Below are 12,228 nucleotides of genomic sequence, written 5' to 3'. Positions count from 1 at the left end.
TGCATACTCAGTTCACCCACAAACTCGTACTAACAGCCAATTTAGTGTCAGAAAACCACAGTAACATGGAGAGAGCATACACACTCCACACACACAAAGACGGACATGGATTCAAACCGCCAGTCTTGGAGGTGTAAGGCCACAATGTTACCTGCTAGGATTTCTTCTTCCTGAATACATTTTAATAGGCCAGTCTCAGCCGGTTTGTGATTTTTTTTGTAAGGCAGGGTTGCTAAGGACTTCGTAGGTAGTTGCTAGGGTTCGTGCAAGTTCACTGTGTTCAAAAAATAAATGAATTATAACAGCCAAATCTTATACAATATTTTTAATTACAACCTGATAGAAATAACAAATTCCAATGTTGTCACGAGCTGACGGGGGAGGGAAGCGCAGAGGCGGGACATTCTGGAAATAAGGATTTATTTCTAAACAATAAAGGAAAACGTCGCAATGGCCGAAAACAATGAAACAAAACTAGCCCGCAGGCATGTGGCGATTGGCAGAACTTAAAACTCAAACACAAAGTCAAGTTCATAAAACTGAGTTCACTAAAATGCCGTCACTGCAGGGGGCGGAGTCACAGGCTTTTAAAAAAAGCCGTCCGGATAGGCTACAGCTGGAAACAGCACCTGGAGCCAATCCTGACAATTGTCAAATATGATCTAGTAGTGTCTAAGGATAGAAGAATGTGCAGAAGAAGGACATTGGGAAAAGTAAGGATCCAAAGGCTTGTGCATCCACAGTCTCCACATCATTTTTGCTTTGGTTTTAATGGAGTCCTGGTCCATCAAGCCTAATTGATTTCAGCAGGGATAGATCAGGACTCCATAATCAGGTACAGGAGCACCTGTGATTGTGTCACAGTAACCCCCCTCAAGGTTGCCGCTCTGAGGTGACCAAGCTGTGGCAGGGAGGACGGCGGTGGCACACCACAGGGCACACCCTGCTCTTGCTGGGGGTCCTCTTCAGGACAGGAGGACCCAGACCATCTGGTTGGCCCCTTGATGTCCTCCAGCATGACGGTGGCACAGGCCCCTTCAGCAACCTGCACACAGAATACCGGGCTGTCTGGACACATGCAGCCCCTGATACCGCACGTCCCTTTTGACACATCCAGCATTGCTCCCTACTGCCCCCAAGGAGGCGGTCCCAAATGGCAGTGTTGTCACTGGTTAATGTGTCAGGGCCTCATGCCCTCTTCCTGCCCATCCCAGCTGGATCCTCTTGCCACTGTGAGGACTCTGGTGGCCTAGCAATGGTGGCCTAGCGGGTAAGGAAGCATACCTGGAATCACAAATTTGTGGGTTCGATTCCAAAATCGCCATGGTGCCACTGAGGTGCCACTGAGCAAAGCACTGTCCCCACTCACAGGCCATGCCTGTCATGGGCACTGCTCACTAAGGGTGATGGTTAAATGAATAGGACAGATTTTGTTGTGTGCAATGTGCTGTGTGCTGCAGCGTATAACAATGACAATCACTTCACTTTCACTTTTTCACTTTCACCCTCCTCACTGGCTTCCGGACTGTGTATCCCCATCACTTCCTCTGTTCAGGAGAAGCCCCTAACCCGCAAAATGTCTCCTCTGCATTTAGCCCTTGGTGAGCAGTGGGTAGCCATGACAGGCACCTGGGGAGAAATGTGTGGGGACAATGCTTTGCTCAGTGGCGCCTCAGTGGCGGCACCATGGCGGTTCCGGGATTCAAACCAGCAACGTTCTGATTACGGGTCCGCTTCCTCAGCTGCTAGATGAATACAGCTCAACACAACTTGCTGTCCTTCATTCGCCCGGCATTCTAGTGGCCGTCCCTGGTCCAAGACATTGTGTCTGACCGGGGTTCTCAATTTGTTTTGGTTGTTTGGAGGCCGTATTTCCGACTCGCCGGGATTATCTCCAGCCTCTCCTCTGGCTACTACCCTCAATCCAACGGCCAGGCGGAGACAGACAAACAACAGCTGGGGTGCTTCCTGTGGTGCTTCACCATCAGCCACCAGCAAACGTGGCCTCGCTACCTGATGTGAGCGGAGCTGTCCAACAACCTGCAGGTCTACTGGAACCAGTCCCTTCAAAATCTGTAATAGGTACCAACTCACCTTCTTCACCCACCAGGAACCTGCAGGCGGTCACCCCTCCACCCGTCAGTTGGTTCAAGGCTGCCAGTGATCCTGGGTTAAAGCATGCACGGCCATCTACCCCACCACCCAACGCACCAAAGCCCGACACAATCAAAGACACTTGGTCAGTTTTGGGTTTTGGGACTTTGCACAAATTGACCCCTAAGTACATTGAGCCGTTCCGGACTCTGCAGCCCCATCACATTCCTGCCCATCCACCGCCTTGCCACATTGTCAATGGGGGTCTACATTTCTTCTTGTGCCCCCTTTTTCGATTTGAGTTGTTTAGTGTCTGTATTGATCTGCGCTCGGAGAATAAAATGGCGTTGACTCATCCGATTCTTTGCGCTGCCTCGAAATAGGGTTTCTTGTCTTCTCCATTATTCACTCTGTCTGCCTGTCTCCTTGATTTCTTGTAACAGCTTCTTTGCTGCCCTTCTTGACACCAGGCCATATGAAAAAAACGACTTTGCCTCACTGTGCATGCAGATGCACTCACAACTGCTTGATGCCATTCCCGAGCAAGCTCTGCACTGATGGTACCCTGATGCCGCATTTGAATCATCTTTAGAAGACTGTCCTGACTCTTGCTGGACTTTCTGGACCCTGAAGCCTTGAAATTTTTGATGATCTGATAAATGGTTGATTTATGTGAAATCACAGCAATATCCTTGTCTGTGAAGCCCTTTTTATGCAACGCAATGATGACTGCACATGTTTCCTTGCCGGTGACCATGGTTAACAGAGAAAGAACGATCATTTCAAGCACTATCCTCCTTTTAAAGCACCCAGTCTGCTATTCTAACTTAATCAGCATGACAGAATGATCTTCAGCCTTGTGCTCGACAACACTCTCACCGGTGTTAACCCAAGTATCACTGAAATTATCTCAGTAAGTCCTTTTGTAACAGGGCAGAAATTCATCTGACCACTCTGGAGTATATGTAAATTGCCACAATAAAATCAGATGCTGCAAACAGTATTTGTGTCATTCTCACTGTACATGCTCATACAAGACGGAGACAGAAACAATCCCCACATAAAGATAGCGAATTCAGATTATCTTTTGCATATGCATTTAAATGATCTTCAAATGGAGACACATGGCTGTGTGGTTTCAGGTGTGCAGAGAGTGAAAATCATGCACAACCTCACAAATGTATATAAGTGAAAGTGAAGTGATTGTCATTGTGAAACACTGCAGCCGAGCACACGGTGACATAACGATATGTGTCCTCTGCTTTTAGCCATCACCCTTGGTGAGCAGTGGGCAGACATGACAGGCGCCCTGGGAGCAGTGTGTGGGGACGGTGCTTTGCTCAGTGGCACCTCCGATTCGAACCTGCAACCTTCTCATTACGAGGCCACTTCCTTAACCGCTAGGCCACCACTGCACCCGCTAGGCCACGTTAATTACCAAGAAACTAAGAAATACTGAGAAACCACTGTTAAATTTATATTTGCTCATTATTAAGATGCATGTCTTTTGTTTTGAGGGATTTACTTATTTAATGGATGGATGGATTCTGATAATAAGATGGTCTATTAGTTTTTGGTTCAAAAGGCATTTTCAATGAATTAAACTTAATTTCAAAGTTATGTGGATGTAATCAGCTCTGTGAAATGAGAATACACCTAATTCAAAAGCTCATTATATGCAATTACGTGGTATAATCAGGCCCATTATAATTTTACAAATCAGATCAACAACCTTTGAGAAAAGACTGAAGCCCCCTGAACAGAACCACAGGGTCAACAACCAGCAATTTTGCAGCTTTTAACTATTAATAAAATATAAATAATTTTATCAAACATCTGTTCAAATCTACTTTTAAATGAATTTTAATTCAATGAAGGTGTGATTTAGCATGGTACATTTTTTATTTAATCTTAATTAAAAGACAAAGCCTTTAATTATTTTTTAAAATCTTAATTAAAAGATAAAGCATTTTCAGTGGAGATTAAAGATCATATTTTTAAAACTAAATGTGTATATATATTTCACTCACAATGTCATGACTTTAGGTCGATGGGGAAAGGAGGTGCAGTTGCTTCACGTACTGGATAAAGGGATTTTATTACAAAACACAACATAAACAGGCACAAGGGCTGAAAAGGAATCAAAAGGAATATGATTTAATGCCAGGAACTAAAAACAATGTAACAGCGTCCACATTGATGTGGCGGTGGGGGCCTGATTCCACCGGCGTGATTGGGCCTTCAATATAACCAGGCAGTGCCGTGGATGGGCAGAGCATCATGGGTCATCGTAGTTCTCCATTGAACTGGAACGTTTGTGTTCAACGGCAGCAAGGCGAAAGACTTGTGAAGGCGGACCAGCAGGCAGCTGTGTTGGCAGCACTGCAGAGCTCCCGTTGTGGCACCATATGCACCGCAAGGCATGGTGGTTTATTTCAGCTTCTTTTCCCTATTTGTGTTAGCCCAACAACAAACTGTCTTTCTTTTCCCAGCCCTTGGTGTCCATCGTTATCTTCATAGTCATTTATAGTCATTTTGTCCTCTTCTGAAGCACATCACACCTGGTGAGACTTGTTCTGAGGAGTTTTGTGCTAAATAGACTAACTGTGCTCTAAGTAAAAATTGTCTGGAAAGAGAATGTTTTTTTTTTTTCTAAAGCATGTTTAGGCTGTTAGCAACTCCAGATGCTGAACAGACTGTTTTGTGTTGTAGGCACCAGATGTTGTCTCTTCATTTCAGCTACATCAGTTATTAACAGGCATCTGGATGTCTACCAGAAACAGAAAACGAAGCAGAGCTGCAAGTTTATTCAACCTGATGCTTTTCAGTAACACTTCACTATAAAATAATCAAAGATTAGTTATGCTCCAAAATGCTCCAAAAGTTATGCTCCAAAACTAAAAACGCGAAGGCACGGCTGATCCTGGATCAGCCCAAAAAAAGGTGAATGTGTAATGCAGATCCCAGCTTATTTCTGCAAGTCAGGTGATTTGGGGTTATCGACTGCGCACAATCACATCCATTATTCAGATTGGTGTTTACTGTAATTACAGAATGGCAGAGGTTCGTGTGCTCTTCCTGTCAGGCTCCACGACAGGCTCCTTCCATGGAGATCAAACACGCAGAAAGAAAGAAATTGGGCGGTAAATTGCAGAAAGAAAATCAATGAACTCACAGCTACAAAATGTTAATTATTTCAAATGTCACAAACTTAAATTGAAATTACTAGCATTATAGCTATAGCGTTGATTGGTCTGGTCTCTGTGATAAATAACAGGAGAGGGAGAGGGAGTATTTTTTAACCCACCGTGCTATATTCTGTTATTTATTTGGTTGAAGGTTCACATAATAACTCATTTATTTGAAGAATGTACTGAGATTTACTTTTTTCATAACTATGCTACAGATGCCCACCAATGTCTGCACCCTGCAAATCTGTATTTTCTATAATCCATATTTTCAGACATAAATTGATCATGTAAAATGATATCGTTCTGGCACACTGCGGAACTGAACAATTATCATGCCTGGTGATTTGAATCAAATGTGTAAAGCATTAAAAACATTCATGCCCACTGCTATAATCTCAGAGTTTATTTTCAGAATCTTCAATGGTTAAGCCTTTGTTTCTTGCTACGGCCTTTTTTAATGAAGGCTTCTTGCACTACAGTGTGAAAGTAGGTTTTTGGTATTAGGCTGAACTGAAAGCATTACACACTTTAACCCTGGGGCAGTGGTGGCCTAGCGGTTAAGGAAGTGGCCCCGTAATCAGAAGGTTGCCGGTACGAATCCGGTCAGGGTGATGGGATAAATGCAGTGCACCGTGTGCTGTGATGCTGTGTATCACATGTGACAATCACTTCACTTGACTGTTCCTGTTAATGTCTTGGGTAGGAAATTAGATTTGAATGCACATTGTTGCACAGGGGGCAGAGATTGTTGTTGGGGTGGAATAGAATTTGAAAATGATCCAAAAAACATTTGGTTACTTAACATAAACCTGTTGCTCTAGAAATATGAGTGAATTATCTCACACAGAGGGTACATCCTCTGTGTGACTGTGACCACGTTGGTTGCAGTTGGATCTCCTGAAGCTGGACACAGGGAGCACTGCATAAATGAATCGCTGCAGTCCACAGGAGCGGCCTTATCAAGCAAGCTCTTAACCATGCAACCAGTTACAAAGAGGGGGATGTGGTGAGACACCCCACTCATGTAATCTGTGAACTGGGATTACGTTGAGTGACCTAACGTTCTTCTTCACTGTGTGAAAGATATGGCCAATTACCTCACTGCCTGAACGAATGCTGAACCAGACTAGAAACAGTCACAATCAGCACCGACACTGCAGTGATCATGAGTGAAGGCATTGTAAGGTGCTGTTAGGGCTGAGCCAGAATAACCTAATAAATGTGTGACATTGGGGAAATCACTTGTTCTGCTAGTCAGAGCCAATGTCAAAGTAACCTTTATTTTCATCCACATATACACAGAGTACACAGTGACACGAAGTTGCAAAGCTTGATTGCAGGAGCAGCATGATTGCAGGAACAAAGTGCAGTGTGCAATACATAAGATCATTAGTGTTTGTGTAGTTTGCTGTGTGTAAGTTCTAATTGTAAAAATTGTCCCTCAACCTGACAGATCTGACTCTGATGCTGCAGTGTCTTCTTTTGGAGTGTGAAGAGTCCATGTGAGGGTCCTGCACAATGTTGCAGTGAAAAAATGAAGTGTCATTGTGAAACACTGCTGCACAGGACATGGTGCACACAGCAAAATGTGTCCTCTGCTTTTAACCCATCACCCTTAGTGAGCAGTGGGCTTGTTTCCTCTGCAGGCCTTGCAGATTCTGCATAAGAGTGCCAGCCGCCCTCAGAAGAGAACAAGATAAAGAAAATCTCACCACGTTAGGGCCGATTGCATAACATGCATTTGGCAAGGAAAAATTTTAATGGCTCATCTATAAACAGTTTGCAGGGTGCAGCCACAGTCTGGAATGCTGACGAGGATTCACTGATCGTTCACTGATCGTTCACTGTTCCAGTCTTTCCCAAAATTTTACACGAAAAACTGGCTAGGGCAGAACTCTACTGCTCTACCTGCTCGTATTTGTCACAACATTTGTCATCATTTATAATTAATTTATCCTTTCTATTTAATCATGAACCGAAGGCATTAAAAAAAATCTTGGATCACTCTGACCCAAATACCTTCACACCACATTAATTATATTTGTTATGTTGCATCCTTATTCCAAAATTCATTAAATGCATTTTTTAATTAATTTTTAAAAATCTGAATTCTACACACAACACCCCATAATGGCAATGTGAAAAAAAGTTTACTTAAGGTTTTTGCAAATCTAATAAGAATAAAAAAAGAATTGAGAAATCATACATGGTGTGGGCATTCTCTGGGTGGGTGAATTCAAACACAGCATAACACCACTTCTTCTACCTTGTTATGTTGCGTATAACTTAGAGACCCTGTCGTCTCTTCAGATTCTGCCGCAGCATACTACATTTTTGCAGTCAGATGATCAAATGTAAAAGGCACTTTTATTAGAAAAAAGTATCTATACATGAATGTGGTTTCATTTTCCTGCTAATTTTCCCCCCTGTTGTGCTTCCTTCATTATCTCCTGCCGTGAGTCTTACGTGCCTGTTTACTGTTCACCATTTCTGATTTCCTCCACTACCCCCTGTGATCCATCTCCATTTCCTCCCATTTCCCACAGCAGCTCTCCTGCCTCTCTCTTTCACTGTCTCCTCCTCTGATATCACTCGTGCCAATGCTGTCCTCCTCCCACTCACCTCCTCGACAAGGGGGCTGCAAATGAGAGCAGGATGGGGGCTGAGGAGGAGAGAATCGAGGCTTCTGCCAGGCACCTGCCTGTTTTAGCCTGTTTTCAGCGCACAATTGTCCACACAGCTTCAGATGGCAGCCGATAGTACAAATCAAATGTGTGTGGTTTCAGTTGTACCTAAAGTAGCTAAGTCAAATGAAGTAAATACACAGGAGGTGGTTCATCACACATCATCTTACTAAACAGAAATAAAAAAATAAACATGATTTACCATATGTATTACCATACATATTTGATGAACTTAATAAAGTCATTTTTTAATAACTTAATCTGATTTAAGATGATTGAAGCTGATTAATTAACTTAATTTGTGTGGTTTGAAATAATGCAAAGGAATTAGAAAAGATTTTTTCAGTATACACTGAGGTTGCAATGAAGGATGTCTGATTTTGCATGAATTTGCATGCACGCTTGACAATCAGTCTCTGTGTGTGTATGAGTGTCACATTTGCTTATCACAACAAAGGTGCAAAGGTGGTTTACAGATGAACCTATTGACACACAGGCACAGAAACATATTACAGTGAATAATGTTCACCTACACTGCAGAGACGGCAGCATACCTGTATGTCAGTTTATTAATGTACATGAATTTGTGGTTATGTATGTAGGGTGGTAGGAGACTAGTGGGTAACACACTCGCCTATAAACCAGAAGGCCCAGGTTTAAATCCCACTTATTACCATAGTGTCTCTGAGCAAGACACTTAACCCTGAGTTTCTCCAGGGGGACTGTCCCTGTAAATACTGATTTTAGTCTCTCTGGATAAGGGCGTCTGGTAAATGCAAATGTATGTGTTGTAGTTGAGAGTGGTATTTGTTATTGTGTTTTGTGGTGTTTGACTCTTTAAGAGTCGCATGCGATTGTATCGCATTTCATATTACAGTTAGCTCCACTCTGACTGTGACTGTTTTTGTCTGATTGAATGAGCCTTGTGCTGTTTTTTCCCATGATGGCAAGCACCCTGTGGTTATCTGACACAGCGCTTCATCAAACAGCACCAGACAAAATGCTCAGGTGTAGTAATGCATCTATCCACAGCCCCCTAAGCCTCATCTAAGCCTAGCTGGAAGTAGTTAAATCAATTACTGTATGTGTTCTTCCCTGAGCACCATGGTTGGATGGCTTTAACCTTGCAGGAACACCCTTCACACACAGCAGGGGGAATTTTTTTTATATATATTTTCTCAGGGAAATGTGGTAAATTGTCCCCTTCCCTCAAGCACATGAATATAGAATTCTTCAACAGCTATTTCCAGGGACCACTTACCTCTCCGTGGCCAGGAAAGTAACATTTCTCAAACAATTTTGGCCCATTGTGTTGCAGCAATTGCACAATTTAACTCCACGTTTTTAAAAAACACCAAGAAATCACACCCCTGCGCCCCTGAACATAGTCCTGGATTTTCACATCTCAGACTCCCGGAGTCAAAGAAATGGCCATAACTTTTCAGGACACTTTCAAATGCCTCCTCTGCATTGACTAGTTCAAATTTAAATGGCTGGGAAATCTGCTCCATGAGATTGCGTAGGATGGCCATGCACAGATTTTTGTAGAGGTCCTGGGGATCTTGCAGTTGTGACAGAGGGTGCTCCTAGGTTTATCTTGAGTGTCTGATGTGAGATTTTCTCCTTTTGCATAAACTACTTTATAAGCATCCTCTGACCTCTTCTCCTTGGTAAAAGCAAGTAGATTCTTTTTTTTGCAGAACATCCATAGCCCTTTGCTGGACAACATCAACGACAACATCTTTCAGAGAGCAGATTTGTTCATATGTGTACACAGACTCAAAATCCTCCAGTTTTATTATGATGCCTTTGGCAGCATCTAATGTATCATTGTCCATGCTCTCATCCTGGGAAATCTTGTCAAAAATCCACAGGAGACATTACTCATTTTTTGTCACGGTGCTCACTATAAGTTATATGAAATTCAATTGAGTAGGAGCATTTCTGCAAGACCCTGCAGACTCACTGCAGGCCTTATTTTAAACTATAGCCCTGTTCTCATTTAAAACTTCGACCCCCTGACACACCCAAATTCCAGTGTAGTTTTATCTGCACTATCCACATATCTAACAATGACAGCTGGGCATTGCTTCATCCACCTGCCTTGCAAAAAAGGACATTACCAGGAACATTAAGTGGGACATACCAGAAAACACAGCTGATGTTAAATTTACCAAGATTCCCAAAGTCCCATTTGGCCAAAAAACACATCCCATTCCCAGAGAAGGCTTGGCCGGTTCACTTTCTTTTTCACAGAACTTCCAGTCAGTCAGTTGAAAGTGAAGGTGGTAGTAGCCTAGTGGGTAACACACTTGCCTATGAACCAGAACACAGAGGTTCAAATCCCACTTACTACCATTGTGTCCCTGAGCAAGACACTTAACCCTAAATTGCTCCATGGGGGGGACTGTCCCTGTAACTACTAATTGTAAGTTGCTCTAGATAAGGGCGTCTGATAAATGCTGTAAATGTAAATGAAATGAAGTGATTGTCATTGGGATGCACAATGCACAGCACATGATGCACACAACGAAATGTGTCATCTGCTTTTAACCCATCACCCTTGGGAAGACATGACAGGCGCCCAGGGAGCAGTGTGTGCAGTGTGTGGGGACGTTGCTTTGCTCAGTGGCACCTCAGTGACAGTGATTCGAACCGGCAACCTTCTGAATACGGGGCCGCTTCCTTATTTTATTTTGTGTCAAATCAATGATAATTCAATTAATTCCAAGTCTCTTCTTGTAAGGAAATCTACTAAATGGATTTGCGATATCACCACTGACAGCTGATGTGCAATTCCACAATTCATACTCAATCAATACAAACAAAAGTCTAGTTTTGAAAATAGTTTAAACATAATTTTCAGTCAAATGTATGCTATTACAATTTTTTAGGGGACTCCGGCAAGCTGGAGCCTACCCCAGCAATCTTTGGCTGCAAAGCAGAAACAACCACAAGACAATGTGCCAGTGCTGATGTGCAAACACACACAACCACGGCATGGCCAATTTAATGAGGCCAATACAATGCCAATGCACTCAAAATGCAGAATTTAGACTATGGAGGAAACCGGAACACATGCAACTGCAAAACTGTTAGTAATTCCATGAATTACCGGAACCTCAGGAAATCAACAGATAAGTGACATTGATTTACACGCCTCTGACATCATTCTCTCCTGCTGCAGAGTGCCGTGCCTCTTAATGATCAATCAGCCAGTCAATCACACACTCCACAGAGGCCATCTTTCTTCATGAAATTACACCAGAGCAGCTACAAGCCAAGATTTTACTGCAGCAGGGATTAACAGATCACTTTAGTATTGAGAAACAGTGTATGGCATGAAAAGAATGTAAAGAATGTTTAGATACTGTATCTTGCTTCATTTTCAGTGCATACAGAAAGTTTTGACAGCGCATTGCTTTTTCCTATTTTTTTTCCTCAGAATTCTACACACATAACCCCATAATGACAACATGATAAAAAGTTAAATTTTGAAAATTGTAAAAACCCATGCAAATTGGATGTATCTCTCTATCAGCATCTGAACATAATCTGTCATCTTTAAGATGTGTGTCATATACTGACTTTTTGGGTTCCTTTTTTTAAAAAGATGAGAGCAGTTGTCAGAATTTGTTGCTGAAATTTTTGCAAAATGCCATGATTTGGCCTTCCTCCCAACCTGCAGCAGCTGGTTTCTTCTTTTTTATCCAAGTAAAGCAGGTTGAATCCCTGGGTTCTGCTTACAACCTGATCCGCATCAGGAAGGCCAATGATTGAAAGCAGCCATCATCACACCATCACTACAAGAGTCTGGTGATCCTGTTCAGGCTATGCAAGTCACCCTTCTGTGACTTATTATTTATTGCTGCTGCACTTTGTCTTCTATGTCTTCTATGTATCATGTTATATGTTCTGTCTACGTGGGAGAGGTTTTCAAGTAAGAATTTCATTGTGCTCTGTACGCTGTATTTTGTACATATGTACTTCAACCTCAACCTCAACACACCCACCATGTTCCAGGAGATCTTCAATTGGACATGCTTGGCCGGTGGGATGCATATGTGAACAACATTCTCACCCATTAACTCTAGTGTAAGTTTAAGAAATGTGCTTTCCATCAGTGCCCAGGGCATGGTATTGGATCCCAAGTCTATGGCCCTTTGCACGACTTTCAAACAACTGCAAAGTTTTCTTGGGTTGGGCAACTTTTATCAGCAATTTATCCAGGGCTTTAGTATTACTGCAGCAGTCCTAAC

Source organism: Denticeps clupeoides, chromosome 9 (genome assembly GCF_900700375.1).
Source record: "Denticeps clupeoides chromosome 9, fDenClu1.1, whole genome shotgun sequence".
Classification (NCBI taxonomy): Eukaryota; Metazoa; Chordata; class Actinopteri; order Clupeiformes; family Denticipitidae; genus Denticeps; species Denticeps clupeoides.
The sequence above is the reverse complement of the archived record's forward strand: the minus strand, read 5'-3'. Positions refer to the sequence as shown.